Here is an 18403-nt window from a genome sequence, read left to right on the forward strand (position 1 = left end):
CCCTAAAAGCCTTTCCTTTCCATAGTTCCATTTACCGAAAATAAATACAAAAGTAAAATAGAACTGAGGAAAGAAAATGATTGAGGGAAAGAGAAAGAAAGAGTGAAGAAAGAATTCATAGAGAAAGAGAAAAGAAAAAGTGTTAGAGAGAATGGGAAAGAAAGAAAAAACAAGGGGAAAGATATGATAGAAAGAATGTGTTAGAGAGAGCGAGAGAGAGAAAGAAATGATAGAGAGAAAGTGAAAAAAGAAATGATAGAGAGAAAATGAAAAAGAAATAAGAGAGAGAGAAAGAGAGAGAGAGAGAGAGAATGAGAGAGAAATAAATAAATGATAGAGAGGGGAAGTGAGAGAGCGAGAAAAATTAAATACATCGATGGAAAAACAACAAAAAGCTGTTATGAAATTATTTCATTTTCAGTTTAGAACAAAAGGTAGCGGCGTTTCACGGGTGTATATATATAAATATATACATATGTATATATATATATATGTATATGTAAATGTATATGTATGTATGTACATGGTGTCGGTCACTAGTATAAACTTATATTATAAAACAATCAACTAACACTTCCATTTAATAAGTTTATTGTGTGTAAAAATTCTACACTGAATTTAATATAAAACATATGTACACACATTTGTATATATGAATATATGTCTATGTAGTGTTGTTTTTCTTTCAATTCCATACTTTAATTATTCTTTCTTCAATAACATCGAACTCACACTCAACGTCTATTTATAGTTAATTATAAATTTACTACAAGATAAACTGAAGATCTCAATTTAAGGACCAAATTCGCATTTAAGTGCTTTCATGACGTACATTGATAATAATAATAATAATAAAAAAACAACATGAAGACAAATTTATTCATAGCCCATCCCATATCCTTTCTTTGGTTCGTTTTTCTTTTTATTCATCATCAATTTCCTTACGAATGTTGTTATCCAAGAAAACCGAATGTTTCTAGAAGAACGTAAAGCCCCTTAATAAAGGCAAGCACTTAGGCCAGGCTAAAGCTGTCGTATGTCACAACCATGAGGCGTTGAACACGATTGTGCTTTTTTACCCAGAATCCTCAGTATCAGTGGCTACCCACAACTGAAGCCGAAGCGGCCTTTACATCTGTGGAGCTTCTCGCTTTGGTTAGCTCCTGCTTTTGTCGCCAGAGTACGTCCACGGTAAGTGCGCCGAACCTTCCTCTCTAGCATCGTGCGTCGTTCGTTTTATGTCTACGTTCAATCGTTTCAATGTGTCTTCTTCTTTGTAGAGAAAACTGTTAGTTGTTTATGTTATTTTCATTTTTTTGGCTCTCTCGTTCACTCGAAGTGAGGGTCACCCTTCGTCCTCAGCATGACCATTGTGGAGTCTCCGCCGCCGCCGCCACTACTATCACCAACGCCGCCGCACACACGCACACACGCCACATTCTCTTTCTTTGAGACTATATGCGAAAATGAGGGCAACACACTTAACGCTTCTCTCTTACATGCTGTTATATATATATTTTCTATATTTCCTTTCATTAGCTCTACAGTATTTGTTTGTATTTTCCCTTCATTACTCATCTGCTCGGAAAACATATCTGCAATACTATTCTGTAAAAATTCTAAAGCGTGCCATGATAAGCAAACCAGCTAAAGGTGCTACCACCTCAGGCGGATATATATATGGATATATATATTATTCGGCAGTGAGACAGGGCAGTTAGGTTATTCATAATTTGTTTTCATATACATTTCTCTTATTTTCATTTTGATTTCCAAGTCCATTTCCCTAATTTTTTTCTAAACTCATTAACCTTTTATTGAAGTTGAAGATCAGGCAAAGGAAACAAAACCGATCCCCCTTCACACAAATACACACATTTTATATATATATATATAAATATACATACATACACACGCACAACAAACGTGTATGTATATGCACCATGGATTATGGAAAAATCTTTTCCGAGCGCCGATCAACCTTGGTTAACACTTTGCTCTCGCCAAACAAACGATTAGTTAACTCGGGGATTTGCCATTTTTCCTCTTTTATTCAAGTATTTCGCCCTCACTTATATATATCGTGTGTAGGAAAAGTGAAATAAAATTCCCTAACAAAAGACAGCAATTGGCATGTGAGAGATGGTTGACGACCAAGTGGATGCTTTGTGAACAATAAAAGCAGCACAAATGTGTGTGTGTGTCGGCAACATACAGACCCACACTTAAGCACAGATTTGTTTTTTTTTGGTCGCAGGTTGTTTAAACTATAAGCATTTTATTTTGGAGTATATCTGGGGTCGGGATTTTAAAAATTTATTTTAGTCGGGAATGAAAAGGGTGTTTGTTTTATTACGTTTACTTTCTTTTTTGGAAAACGGGAAATTATTTTGGCAAGGTTGGTCGGAGAAAGAAAAAAAAACCCAGCTTGTAATATTGTCATTGGGACCAAGTCAAGGACTGGATATAGAATAAGATGTTTCCTTGTTAACATTAATTTTTCTCTGTCTTCACTACGGTCCTTGTTTCTATTTAAGAATTATATAGCTATATATATGTGCGTATATAAATATATACACGTATGTAATAGTTAAGTGACTGTGTGTGAAAGGTACCTAGTAAACGAACCACAAAGCCGCCTCACCAGAAGGTTCCACACCCCATCACCAGGCCGGGCATGCGCATTACATCTTCTTATCTCTCTATTCGGTCAAGCTTTTACTCTTTCTCCCTCTTTTCATCTCTCTATTACTTTTAGTTATCTTAATGTCCGTCTCTCTCATTCTTTTATCACTCTCTCTCTTTCTTTATAGTGTCTCTTTTTATCCGCTATTCTCTATCTCCCTCTTTCATATTGCTCTGTCTTTCTACATACACGCTGCTATCTACAACTTTTATACACCAGACGATGTATAAATACTACAAATATATTTATGTTTGCATTGTTTCTCACTTATTAGCTGTTAATAAACAACATAAACCACCTGCCAGTAATTGAAGTCTTATATCAGCAATTTTAGTTATATATATATATAATTTATCCTTTGCTGTTTTTCTTTTCTCTTGTCTAATTGCCCTTAATAATACCCATTAAGATCTTTCTCTTTAAGAGGAAACAAAAACAACTTCCCATTTCATGTACCTCCCTACCATATGTCAACTGACTGGAAACGAAGAAAAATAAATCCCGTATTCAGTATATATTACGTGAAATTAGTTGAGAATTTTTTTGTTTCAAAATAGTCTATATGCTAACCCCTTGAGGCCGTTGAAACGGTTTCCCTTACCCTATTTATTTACAGAATTACTCAGAAAACGTTTTATTCTTTTTGACTAGAAATTGTCCGAAACAAAATCCAAAGAAAAAGCATCAGAAGAAGCAAATATGTATTCGATTAATTTTTCTGTTAAACCCTTTAACCGGAGGTTTCTGTCGGGTTAGTAGGAATATATAGAAGTTAGTGACTGTGCAAAAAATATATAATGGTTTGATAAAAATATGAAAGGTTGTTTTTTTTTGCAGACGTGAAAAATGGAACTGCTAAGCTGGCATATGGGATATTTTTGTGCGCGAAACTTTTCTTTAGCAGGTGTTCCTCATATTTATCCCACTACAGCGCTTTGTTAAGCATTCTGAGTTCCCCCTCACCCTCCACGAATTTATATGTGGATATTTTGCCTTTTATTTATTATGAGTGAATGAATCAAGTTATTACATTTCCTTGTAATTGCTGAGCATCTGATAAAAGAGGCCTTCTAGTGAACCGGCTAGATAGAGAGGAGGTGGTAGGTCTCTTGGACTGCTTTTCCTGCTACTACAGTATCATTGAATTCGCTCACATCCGTTTTTATTCTGCTTCTCCTGCCTATTCGCCCTTCATCCTCACATCCGCCAGCTTTCTCTCCCTAATTAGGTAAAAAAAAAGTAAAATAAATAAATAGAATAAAGCATTAAGAGTTGGTCGGCCCTTCATGTTCTAACTCCATTTCTTTATGTATGAAGTACTCCCACCACCACGTGTGTTCTATGAAACTAGAAAGAATTCTGTCCCTGCTCTATCGTTTTTGTATCGATTTTACCAAGCTCTCTCTCTTTCTCGTCCCATACCTTTCTCTTGTTGGTTCGCAGCCTCACACATGAATTCACAAATGTCAGCAGGCAGCCGATGCGAGGATTTAGTTTATCTCTTTCCTCCTCCATCGCCAGCGAAGCGATAGACGTAGAGTGCTGCTGATGTTATTGAGGGCGCCCTCCACGGATAACACTTCATACAACCACTATCTTTTCTTGCTCTAGATTATACAGAAGGTGAATTCTAATTTCGGTTGCTGCTATTCTAATTTTATATATATATATATAGATAAAATATGGGGAATAAATAATAAAAGTTTTCGCTTGTTATTGCCCCCCTCCGTCTGTTTTTACTTCCATTTACACAGTCACACGTTCACACACATACACATCTAATCTCTGTTCTTTCTTTTCTCTCTTTCTTTCCACTCTTCTCTCTCCTCTCATGGTATAAGGAGGTCGGATTATATACGCCAGCAACCTTCTGGCTGCTTTCGATATCCACACGCTGTTTTCTTCGTTGAAACCAGCCTGCTCCTCTGCATGACTCATGTCTAGGAAAAAGAAGCCTGGTCACAACTAGAGGGAAGGCGAGCAGCAGACAGAGACTTGAGGACCCTGACTCATGTATCTAGTTGCGGTAGACAGACGGACTAAGCGACTAGGTCAGGGAAAGAGAGAGACAGAGAAACCTTTTCTCTCAATTCAGTGTGCTCCTCCTACTTCGCGTTTTTTTTTTTACCTTTTCGTTAGTTTCCTCTTTGCTTTGCATAACATTATTCACCTCTCCCTACTTAAAATAAAATTGAAAAGCTTCTCTGTAATGAGGGCCGTGTCTAAGGTAACATTGATAGTGGCAATGAAAAAGAAGAAAAAAAAAACCTCCATGAATGCATGGTGGCCAAAGACCTTCCCCTCCTCAATCTCATTGCAAATTGCTGTGGGGGAAATGTAAGGCCTATGACCATTATGTTATGATGAGACGAGAAACAACAGAGAAGAACCCTTTGTTAAAGCTAGAAGAGAGAGGAAGCAGCAGCAGAAAATGAGAGGATTACAGTGGATCTGTCACGGGACCCGTAATCTCTTGTAGCTAGGACACAGATGCTGCTGAAAAATATTTCACTCCTTCGCACAAACACAGGCCTCATTTTATGGCCTTTCTAAAATATTTATTTTTCTCTGCCGATATTGAACGAAGGTGGCTGGAAATAAACATATTTTTTAGTTGGGGCCTAGCAATGTAGCGAGGGAAGTTTTTTTCCCCAGTCTGTGTTATAGAAGCTTTTAATGGAGATGATGAGAGAAGGGAGATGTGGAGGTGGTGGTGGTTGGTTATGATGGGTTACTGAAAACCGAAGATGACAATTTATCTTATTAACGGACGGCAAATGTCCGGTATTTCTCTTTAAATAAATGATTATTTTAAGAAGTTGGCGTTTTAAAACTATTGTGAATAGCATCAGTGAACTGATATAATTTACAAAACCACATCAATTAAACTAATGAACGCCACATAGTCTTTATTTCTCTTCTCATGAATCTGTGGCCTTGTCCCGATATAACCAATGTTTTTTCTTTTTACTTCTCTATTATGTGAGACAAGCATAATCTCATTTTTCTTTCCTTGGGGGCCTTATGCTTCTTTAAGCTAATATTTACTTTCTCAGTCAACGATAAAAGAATTGTCAAACTTTTTATTTATATATTTTACTTGTTACGGTTTGTTTACAGTTTAATTTTGAATCGGTTATGAATTATAACAGATACCGGTTTATTAACCAGCACCTATGCACTCAGCCTTGTTTGTAGAGAGCCTCTGCGAGGCCATTCAACCTGCTAGAAATAGCAATGTCTACCTCAAAGCACACCCTACCGTTTTAGAAAAAGAAAGGACGCATTCAATAATGTAGTCGAAAAATCCAGCAAGAATTACCATTTATCCTAGATCTGTTTGATCAGGGTTGACTCTTTACGAAACAACAACCTTACGTACACGAGCCAATGATGGAGATTTTATGCGGTCACTCGATGCTAGAAACAACAGCCAAAACTTTCTCAAAGCACACGCTTCATCCTTAGAAAGAAAGAAAAACATTGGATAATTTTTTCCTAAATATAATGTCTGAATAAAACGCAGGCTGGTTCTTGTTGGAACACCTTTTGATCATAGGTCTGTTTGATCATGACTAACTTACGCTAAACAACTTTATATACTCAAGCCATCAAGGCAACCTCTATGCGGTTACTCGATCTGCTAGAAATAGTAGCCAAATCATCTTGAAATCACATTCTACTATTAACGCATTAGGAAATATAATCTTTCGAATACAAAAGGACGAGAGGGTCTTAGCTGGAACACCTTTGATAATAGGTATACTCTTTCTTGGCTGACTTGGGGCTAAACAACAACCTTATATCATCGCCAATGAAATAAAATGCAATTCAACTCAGAATAGCTTTTACTTGAATGTTTTCTTGTCTTGTGTTTTCTAAAGGTAAAAAAAAACAACAATAGTTATAATAGTAATTCCAACATATCTTAAGTTTTTACAAAACTTAGAACATAGATGGTAATTTTATTTTGCATTCAAAAGATTTTAAAATATATATTTTACACATACTTAAGAATTTGTATGGAAATAATTTATTGAAAATACAAAAACTTTCAACACCCTGAGGTACTTTATAAGTTGATCCTTTTAGGTTTTTATTATTAAAATCTAAGGTCAGTACCAATTGCTCTCTCTCTCTGATTCCTGATCTGTTTCAATAACATTTCTAGAACAGTTTCCCATTAAGATCAGGTTTAGTAAATATACTCAAGTTGTAGTTTTAATGTTATTGTTAACTTGTACAAACTCTATATGTGTAACAGTGACTGACATTAAGATGAGAACCCCCACTTTTATTGTACATACAATGTGTAATGGTTTAGCCCTGTTTTAAAGTGGTGTTCACTATAGCTGTATGTATCTTCCATTAGTGTGGATGGCAGCCACTGTATGACACTGCATGATAAAGTGGAAATAAAAGCTAACAAACAATTGCCTGCCAAAAGAATTGTCTCCATGTGACTGCATCCCTCTTTCTGTTTAAGACTGTTTCTATCCCTAATTTTTCACAGCACTATCGCTCTCTCTTTTACTCATTTGAATTTCATTCTTTCTTCAAACCTTGCTCTGCTTTGGCCATTGTGTCATTCTCATGTCATTTTCATAAACAAATCTTACATTTTTTTCACCCTTTTTGTTGAGTGCTGCTTGTGTGCTTTACACAAGATGATACCTTTTGTGTGTTGGAGCAGGATTTCTTTGAATGTCAGCTTCTCACTATTTTATGTTGTTATTATTGCTTTTTTATTCCTTTTTTTTTAATTCTGAGAAGAAAGAAAGAATGTACACACAAGAATCAAATACTTTTTGCTTTTTATTGTTATCTTCGAGGATGTTTCTTTTTCCAATTTTTAATTTTTGCAAGTAGATTTACCGGCTCACCCAGTCTTTTGAGATATAATACTATTACAATAATTCTGTCTCTTTAGGTTCAGAGTGTGAATCCAGGCATGGTTAACTTCGCTTGTCAACTTTCCAGAGTTGATAATTAAATACTTGTAACAAAATAGAATCAAATTCATTCACTAAAATCCCCACCCACCCCCACTTAGAAATTGGCCTTGTACCTGACTAAGAAATCAATACCATGTATCGTGTATGAAAATAAAATATTTATTTCCTACACAGGAACAAGTCCACCAATCTGTAAGGGAGGGACTAAATGAGTTTGTGTGACATCTTCCTCAAAGGAATTAGTAATGATGTTAATAAAAGAGAACGTAGCTCCAACGAAGAATGGAAATGGGGTCACAAATTCAGCACAGTGGGATCTTCACTGTGTACGGAAATAAATTATTGATTTTTTTTGCAGGCACAAAACTAAGCCACAAATTTTTAGAGCAGGGGATGAGATAACATGACATTCATGCATTTCCCGAGGGCATAAGTAATTTATATGCAGTACAATAAATGGTTCCAACTGGGCTACTCCCTCAACTTGGCATTATGTTTATTTTTCACTCTAACAGAAGGACCGTAGTTGATTAAGTTGACCTCAATTAAAAAAATGCAAATGCCCTTTAGCTACTAGGCTTAGTTTTAGTTCCATGGTGTTAAGTGGATGGGAGATAAATCTCCTCCTGGTTATTATGTTGCTGTATCTTAGGTAATACTGTCAGATCTAGTGGTATGTTGTGCTCCTGACCTGAGTAGATATGATAAGTAGTTAACCCCTAAAACACAATAAAAAGTTGGTTGTCCAAACCGATATTCTCTTGGCTGTCATATCTTTACAGTTTACCTCACAGTATGCACCTGTCAATGTAATGCTTATTTATTCACATTAAAAAAAAAAAATTAATCCTGCATTATCTTGTAGCTTTGAGATATCAAAGATATGATTTGTTTATTTTTAGAATGACATTGCTGAGTAGATGTGAAAGGCTTGGATCTGGGCAGGTTAATCACAAAACAGGTGGTATATTTGGGCTGGATATGACCAGTTTAAATGCTTATGGGTTAACTCAGTAGAGATGAAGGACAAAGGCAGTTCTGGTAGACTGAGCTCAGAATGCAGTGGGATAAATCAAAATACTGATGAACATTTGATTTTACTGCTTCTGGTACTTTGATATTGTCTTCTATAATGAAAACATGTTAAAGCAAAAATAACTACAGGATAGACATAATGTATTTAATCTCATATTGTCTTCTGGGCCTAATGAAACAAAGCAATATATTATAATCAATTCATTCAATAATATCCTTTTAAGAAAGGAGGGTTTTGCTTACATAAAAGAGGTTAAAACTTGCGAATTAAGTTTTAGTGAACAGCTTTTTTTTTTTACTGTTATTATCATTTTAATGTAATAAGTGTACTGAATACTGAGAAGAAATATGTTTTAGGAAACTTTAGAAGGATAGATTGGTAATTAGCAAAAAGTTCCACTCCTTGCCTCACAGTTGAGTTAGGTGAGAAAAGGGGCATCCAACTGTAAACAAAATTGGTCTAATGAAATAAGCCATGTAAGCATGGAAAAATAAATGTAAAACAGTGAAGCAACAAAAATCCTCAATAGAAAGAAATCAATTTTTGTTCATAATTTAAAAAAAGAGAACAATTTGAAAAATAAATAGCTTAAATAATAGCAGATCAGCATTTCAATACAAAATCTTAATGTAATGTAAAATTAGATGTGGTTGTGTCAAATGATTGTATTTAAAATTGAGTCTTTTGCAGGGAGAATTGTATTAAAAATGGATTTTTAAAGCATTTTTCTCTCTCTAATGGTGAAATATTTTCCTGTTGGTCAAGCATGTATACATAATTGTTAGAATGTACTGTATAGTGGCATCACTGGGCTTTGTTGAGATTGCAACAATAAACTGTTTGCTATTGCAAGCAGAGGAATTTAAGTTTTTACCAACCATGTACTGCCATCCAAAGGCACACAAACACACACACTCTCTCTCTCTCTCCTTCTCTCTGTATGTATGTACATGCATACGTATGTATTGGTGTTGCCCAGATATAGATTCTGTTTCTAACATAACTTTCAAATTTATTTCTCATCAATACATCTAGGTAGAGTTTAAATGTAAAAACAGAATTTTTATTTGGGTTCTGGATCATTTAGTTGTGTACGAATTTACTTTTCATATTTGTTGTTTTGCTTTGATTCATCCATGGAGGAAAGGTCAGTGGTTAATATTCTGTCACTGGTTTTTATTCTGACCATGGTGAAGATAGTAATTGACAGTTGGGTCCATTTAGCTGTAAATAGACATAACATAGAGTAATTTAATTAATTGGAGAACTGTCACTGTGTTAAATTATATGCACAGTGTTATAAAAGTTGTCAGGCCTGTCCGGATTTTATTTTATATTTTCCATAAGCAGTAACAATGGCATTGCTTTGGTTGCTAGGACGAAGTAAATAAATCTGACAAGCCAAAACTGGTTGATCCCATTGCCTTTCCTGGTAAGTGAGAACTTTGTGGTTTAAACCAGACACTGTTTTCACAGCAAGGTTAAATATTTTGTTTGTTAACTATATGATAGGTGCACTGCAACGCTAAACATATGTTTATTGAATATATAAAAGGTGCAGGTGTGGCTATATGGTAAGAGATTTGCTTCTGAACCACATGGTTCCAGGTTCAGTTCTCCTATGTGATATCTTAGGCAAGTGTCTCTACTATAGCCTAGTGCTGACCAAAGCCTTGTGAGTGGATTTGGTTGACAGAAACTGAAAGAAGCCCTTTATGTGTGTGTGTGTGTGTGTGTGTGTGTTTGTCCCCCACCATTACTTGACAACCGGTGTTGGTGTGTTTACTTCCCCATAACTTAGTGGTTTGGCAAAACAGACTGATAGAGTAAATAGCAGACTTAAAACGAAAATAAGTACTGGGGATGATTCATTGAACTAAAATTCTTCAAGGTGTTGTCCCAGCATGGTCGCAGTCTAATGACTGAAACAAGTAACAGAAAGATAAAAGAAGGAAAGAATTGCAACGCCTTTAAAACTCTGTGATGAGAGTACTGTTAGGTGCTGTGTTCATCATTGTCATTTAACATCCGTTTTCCATGCTGGCATGGGTTGGACTACATGACTGAAAATTGGTAAGCTAGGAGGCTGCACCAGGTTCCAATCTAATTTGGCATGGTTTCTAAGGTTGAATGTCCTTCCTAACGCCAACCACTCTGCTAGCACAGGTGCCAGTTGATCTTAACAAATATTGTTAGTGAAAAACCATAGGAAAAAGTATGTGTGGTTGTATTTGCATAATATATTTCAGCAAATATAATTCACTTCCAGTTCTACATTTAAGAGATAAGGAATTATGTACATTATTTGTTTGTTGTTAACACATGTCGGCTGATATACCCTCCAGCCTTCATCAGGTGTATTGGGGAAATTTCAAACCTGGGTTTTCATTCCTAAGGTATTTTTTGATATTATTATCATTATTATTCTTCAGGTCACTGCCTGGAATTGAACTCGGAATCTTGGGGTTAGTAGCCCGCACTTTTAACCACAATGCCATATGCCTGAATAAGAATAAGAATAATATTAATAATAACTGCCCTGATGCAGTACCAGGCAGTGGCTCTCATTGCTTCTGAACTTAACTGATTGGAAGTGTTATCATGTACATTGTTTTGTCTTGGTATAAAAGATGGGCTACAGCAGTTATTCTGCTCATACAGCAGTTATTCTGCTCAATACCACAGATTTGCTTGTCAGTTGTTTGACCATAACCAGTTGACCATGTCCCTTAGTAGCTGATGATATGTGCATCTCTGATCACGAGCAGAAGTAGTGGGGGAGCATCATAGCCATGTGTTGAGAGGGATATTTGGAGTTTGAATAATTCAACTCTGGAAACATGGGTATTTCGTTCAACATCCTTAAACAACCTTTATCCAGGGACCTTTTGAGTGGGATCGGTTACTTGACCAGAAGAAAATTCTAACTGGGCCCCACCTACGAGGTCATGTGCTGTTTATCTCGATATGAGATCACCATGTCGCGCATGTTGTGATGCATGTGTCTAGTGTACTCTTATCAGATGGGTAGTCATGATGGGTACACTAGGCTTCGTATATTTTACCCCAGTGTCACTTTGATGGCATGCACTGCTATCTCACTCAATAATAACATTGAAATGAGAACCCAGGTTTTAAATTTCCCTTAGACACCTGATGAAGGCTGGAGGGTATATCAGCCGAAATACTGTGTTAACAACAAACAAGATGAGGACAAATATCCATCAAATGTAAATAATGTATAATTCACTTCCGTTTCCATAAAACAATGTCAGCATGATGGAATTGATGAGTGTTTTGTGTTACTTTCAGTATTTTCCTCCAATTGGAAAAGCTGTGTCTGTAAATGAACATCTTAGGTGTTTGTTTCTCATCTAATTAATGTTGAGTCAACTAGAGCTGTTAATTAGGCTTGTAGGTTCTTGATTTTTGGGGAATTATATATTTTACTTATGTAATAAAACGACTGTTTTGATACCATCACACTCTTACAAGAACTCACCTACCTGTCACTTGGTTATGACCTATCACTACTTTTGCTCTTCTGAACCCCACTCCTCACCTAAATGGGCTCCATGCACCTGTCTTTCTATCTCCTGTCAATGTTATTTGTTCCCTATCTTTATGCTTAACTGTCTCTTTTCCCAGACCTTCCCCTCCCTCTGTTTCAGTACCCCACTCCCTTACTAATCTGCTAGAACAACTTTTTCTTTTTTTCTTTCCTACCACTAACTTACATGAACACCAACTGAACAATAACTACACACTAACGTTTATTCCCCCTACTCTCTCCACCACCCCCTGTCTGCCTGACTCTCTTTCTCTTACACACTCTCAGCTTGGATGGGCTTAGAGCAGGGTTCCTCAGCCATTTTTTAACCATGGACCCCTTTGATTACTATTATATTCTGGTGGACCCCATGTGGCCATTAGATGTTTAAAAAAACTAGTTTTATCAAAATCCCTATTTTGTCTTCCACACATTAACTTGTGTAGGTTGAATTATGTAAAATGTTAGAGAAAGAAACCTAGCTGTTTCTTGCAATACTTAAGATACTATTGTGGATCCCCAATGTACTATTTTGTTGTGCAGACCCCCAGAAATCTAATATGGACCCTAGTTGGGAATCACTAAACTTGAGGGTCCATGGGCACTGGTTCTCTTGTTTTGATTAACCAGTACACAATATGTATCCATGCTTAAGTATTTTTTTAAATGTTTTTTTTTATTTTAAGCTGAAGGTGGTCAGAACAAATCAACATGATTGTCTTTCATAGACTAAAACAAGGTCTTCAGTTCAATAAAACAGCATTTTTAATGTCCATATATAAAGTTAGTGGTGCTAACTGCCTGAAGTCTACCATAATCAAGTAATGAATTAAATCCAGATTTGAGACCTTGATTTCTTTACATGATAAGACAAATCAGTTTGGTAGTTGGTCTACTATTGTCATTAGATATTATTCTTTAACTTGTTTCAGTCATTTGACTGCTGCCATACTAGAGCACTGCCTTTAGTTGAACAAATCAACCCCAGGACTTACTCTTTGTAAGCCTAGTACTTATTCTATCAGTCTCTTTTTGCTGAACTACTTAAACACACCAACAGCAGTTGTCAAGTGATGGTGGTGGGACAAACATGGACACACAAATACATACATATATAAGACTTTGATCAGCCCTAGGTTGTGGCAGCAGACACATGCCCAAAGTGCCATGTAGTGGGACTGAACCTGGAACCATGTGGTTGGGAAGCAAGCTACTTACCATACATCCACGTCTGTATCTTTATATACTCTTTTACTCGTTTCAGTCCTTTGACTGCGGCCATGCTGGAGCACCACCTTTAAATATATGTTGATATATTTATCATATTTATCATACAGGATCGATGAAACTAAATCTATGTGACTTTGTAACTTTATAGTGTCAACAAGGTTAAGTATGGTTGCTTTGAATAAATATAAGTTAATATGGGGACCAGATTTTGGCCTGTTTAAATTTTAAAAGGTTAAATGTTTGGAAAGCTCTCCTATTTAGAAAGCAAATTATGAAGAAAACTAGTGTGTGACATGATAAATTAACTTTATCTGATTATATTGATGGTAAAGTGTTTTCAAAGATCCTAGTTTCTCAGGTACTTGATTATAGAATACAGGTGGAGGCACTGGTTTTGGGGACATTTCTACAAAGTTTTGATGCCATATTTAGCAAGTAAAACTTTAGTAATATTTAACTTGCATGCACATCATCATAGACATTGTTTTCAAATTTTATTTTTCCATTTTCGTATGAGTTTGATGTGTCTGCAAAGCAGTGTGTTGCTACTACTCTTCATCTTGTTCTGTTTCCTGTGTGAGGTTCAACACCATTTCCTTTCTCATGCCTTCTCAATTTTATCTTCAATACAGTTGCCTTCTGTTGTCATCATCATATTTTCTCTCTGTAAACTTTGTTTTAGTTTGACAATATTGTGACAGCAACATGGGGTTACTATTCATAACAGAATCTTTCATACGATGTGCACATATACAATGCATACCTGTGACTAAGAGTACATGTCACTTGCTTTTCTGGGCCTTACTCAAAGCAATCCAATTGTTGGTCTCCTGTTTCTCTTACAAGTGTCATTTTAACTCAATAAAGCACATTATTTTATATATTATTCACATATTTGGTGTGTGTCTATCTAACTATATCCATCCATCCATCTATATATCATCATCATCGTTTAACGTCCACTTTCCATGCTAGCATGGGTTGAACGATTTGACTGAGGACTGGCGAACCAGATGGCTGCACCAGGCTCCAATCTTGATCTGGCAGAGTTTCTACAGCCCTTCCTAATGCTATATATATATAATAAACCTTTACATAAATAAATAACGTGAAATACACGAAGGGACGAACATAAGAGACAGACGGGTCATTCTAAGCCTTCGTTCTTCAGTCAGAAACCGATTCCTCATCGCAGATTTCATATATATATATACGAGAAAAAGAAAATGGGAATTCATGAGATTCTTTATTCAGAACCACTATGATCGTTTCAACCCATCATGTACAGGTACCTTGCAGGTGAGCAGCTGTCATGCATTGTAGGTGCTGATGCATTTCCTCAGGTGATTTTTCAAAAAGTACCACATTTTTTTTATTTGCTGTTTTGCTCATCCCTATAACAATACATTTTGGTAATCATAGTTTACAATACGTCAAGTGAAACAGGAAATAAAAATAAAAAAAAACAAGCACTTTTTATAGTGGTTCTGAATAAAGAGTTTTGTGAATTCCATTTTCTTTCTCTCATTTTTTACAAACTCTACAGACATGAAGGAATTCCTGAAGTAAATCCAGTGGTGTATACCTCCATACATCAGGGAACCGAATACAGTGAAGGGGCTTTAAACAGCATGCTATACGGTGTATATCTGAACATAGAATTATATATTCGCATGTATGCATGCATATATATATATGAGAGAGCGATTGATATATTTGCAAAAACAACTTCTATTGACAATTAGTCAAGAGCAAGCTTAGTTTGTGACATGGTTACCAAGCTAAATGGTGTACCACTGATCACAACTATAGTTTCTTGGTGCAGCAGCCACACTGGTATGTCAGACATCTTGTCTTGTTGGAATTTCAAACTGTCTGTGTTGGTAATTGATAGACAGCTTAAGGTCAGATTACTTACATTGCAATAAAGATGTGGCTTTGTTTGACTAATGGAAAAGCTATTTTATTTAGTTTGAAGTTTTAGCTATTCTCTTTTTTTCTTCATTCACTTTAAAGATCTTTCAACCTCTGTCAGTACTAAAGTAACAAATATTAACATCATTATTATTATTATTATAGTTGTGGAATGGCAGAATTATTAGTGTCAGAGAAATGCAATGTGGTATTTGTTCAGGCTCTTTATATTTCTCTTCAAATCCCTGCTGGGGTCAACTTTGCCTTTCATCTTTTTGGGGTTAATAAAATACCAGTTAAGTGCTGATATAATTGTCTCTCCTCTCCTCTCCAGATTTCAGGGCTTGCACCTATGTTAGACACAATTGTTATTATTATTAAGCCATGATAATTTGGTAGAATTTTTTGAGCATTGGAAAAAAATACCTTGACATATGTCCTGGCTGTTCAGTTCTAAGATCAACTTTGCTTTTCATTTCTTCAGGTTCAATAACATGAAGGAACCAGTCAAGTATTGGGGTCGGGTTAATTGACTGACTCTCCGTTCTAAATTTCTGGCTTTGTGATAATGTAAAAGCCTGAGGAACTAGCACAAAGTAGATGTAGGCGTTTTTAAATCAAGGCTGGACCTCTTCCAGTTGAGTCCCAGATGAACCTACCTCACAGCAAGAAGTGCAAATGAGGGTAGCTACATCAGACTCCATTCTTCACCAAGTGCCACATATTGGCGGAGGATCTCAGTAATAACAGTGTAGCAAAACAGCGGTGCATCAGCATGTCCGCAGCTCTGAGCTGAAACTACAGAGAAAAAAAAAGAAATATATATATATTACTCTTTTACTTGTTTCAGCCATCCGGCTGAAGCCATGCTGGGGCACCGCCCTTAAAAAAGCGATGTGCATATATATATATATATATATATAAATACACACAGACACACATACACTCACACATATATATGCATATACATATATATAAATGTATATACATGTAAATATACATATACATATGTATATACAGATACATGTACATCTATCTATATGTATGCATATGCATATATATGTATATAAGTATATACATATAAATAAGTATATAAATACATATATATATATATATATATATATACATACTTAAATGTACATACCTACAAATATATGTATATATGCATGCATATATGGGTACAGGACATCAAAAAAATGTTGGAGACAATGAGACATGCAACATAAAGAATATTCCCCTTCAGAAGTTGTCCCTGTTTCATCTACTCCACGTTTCAAAGGCAAGGACAATGCAGGACTTCGTTGAAACAGACCTTCCTGCAAAGCAAATTAAATAAAATTTGGGATTTTTTGCTGAGGGTGAAAGTGGTAACAAGAACAGGACAGTGAGAACAAGACAGTAAAAACAAATGGTGAGAGCTGTGAAGCCAAGATGATAGAAAAATTATTATGAATGCTAGGAAGATGAGCTTATGAGAGGGAGACAGGTATAGGCACGTGTTGTCTTAAGGAAGGAAATGAGCAGAAAGATAGATTCCCTTTCATCACGTTTCGGCGACGAGAGAATCAAGGAGAAGAGTGAGAGAGAGGGAGTGGTGAAGAGAAGAGAAGAATAGGGAAGGGTGGGAGAGAAAACCAGAAAGAATGAAGGACAAGAGGAGAGAGATAGTAGAGATAGAAGAGCGCGCATCGTAATTATTAAGATAAAACTTTCTTGGAAAAAGATGCATGGCGTTCAGTCATAATCTGTATATATAAAAGGCAGGATGTGTGTGTGTACGTGGATGTAGTTTATGCACATCCACAAACTAGCATGCATGTCGCTCAAATTTTAGGAGGACATTCATCACAATCCTAGCTGTATTTTCGTCAAATTATTTTCCCCCGTAGGTACCAAGCGAATAGCAGTAAAAATAATTTTAAACCATAACTTCTAACAATTTTCAAGTCGGAGTAATACACCATCATTTGCAAATATGAGTTAAGTCCCCTTCTTTGGACGGTGTAAAGAGAGAGAGAGATAACAGATTTTTAAAATTTCGCCTTTCTAGTGAGTGATTGACAGGCAAAAACAGACACACAGGAGTTGTTATGTATGTATGTGTGAATGGCTTCAGTCACACACACACACGAACATGTATACGTACAAAACATCTATGCAATGTGTGTGTGTTGTCCGTATATATATATATATATATATATACACACACATAATATAGACGATATTCTCTGTTTCTCCACAACTAATTTCCAAATTAGCGGAATCCGTTGCTCTACTCATATTGACATATAGCTGGTTGTGCATGAACATGGGAAAGAGCAGAAGTTACCAGAGCAAAAATCCTAAGTGTTGACTGTAGACATGCTCCTTCGCAAACGATCAGCTATTATTTTGTAAACAATGTTTCGAAACTGTTTGTTTTCAAAAGGAGAGATCTGACTCTTACATCTCTGCGGGAGAAGGTAGGCTTCTCTATTCCTCTTACAAAACTTACATCTGGGTGCCAAATTTGCTTCAATTGATGGTATTACTCAGGTAGGGTTGGTGGTGGGACACAAGCAGGGGCAAGGGCGTTCAAAAAACATGTATGCAATAGGTGTATGTACGTATATGTTTTTGTGTGTGTGTGTGTTGCCCATATATATATATATATACTTAGTTGTGATCTGAACGTAACCGCCTCTCACAGCAGATTGGGGGCCCTTTAGGGCGTTCTATTTTCCTTGCTGGAAGGGTTCCCAACCCATGGGCAAATGGTGGGGGGTATTTTCAAAAGGGTTGGCATATGTAACCTGATCACCACTGCCGATCAAACAACCAACCCATGCGCGACACTGATTAAGCTTATAATCCTAACTTTATCCCGAGCAAAGCCGGGCTACACTGCTAGTAATATAAATAATATATAAATATGTATAAACATATAAATACATACATATATATATATATATATATATATATATATATATATATATATACACGTATAAAAAAATACAAACTGGGACAAGAACGCAAAACATTTTGATGGCGAT

At 36.0% G+C, this 18403-nt stretch overlaps 1 protein-coding gene across 1 annotated transcript in view; it reads left to right on the forward strand.

The window, feature by feature from the left end:
• The first annotated feature begins 877 nt into the window (after positions 1 to 877).
• The window catches only part of LOC115215884 (zinc finger protein Xfin-like), a 59252-nt gene continuing 41726 nt past the window's right edge, over positions 878 to 18403 (forward strand). Inside the window, exon 1 of the mRNA XM_029785231.2 lies at positions 878 to 1191. The gene's annotated coding sequence lies outside the window, so the exon portion shown is untranslated. The remainder of the gene's footprint in view (positions 1192 to 18403) is intronic.

Source organism: Octopus sinensis, linkage group LG9, assembly GCF_006345805.1.
Source record: "Octopus sinensis linkage group LG9, ASM634580v1, whole genome shotgun sequence".
Classification (NCBI taxonomy): domain Eukaryota; kingdom Metazoa; phylum Mollusca; class Cephalopoda; order Octopoda; family Octopodidae; genus Octopus; species Octopus sinensis.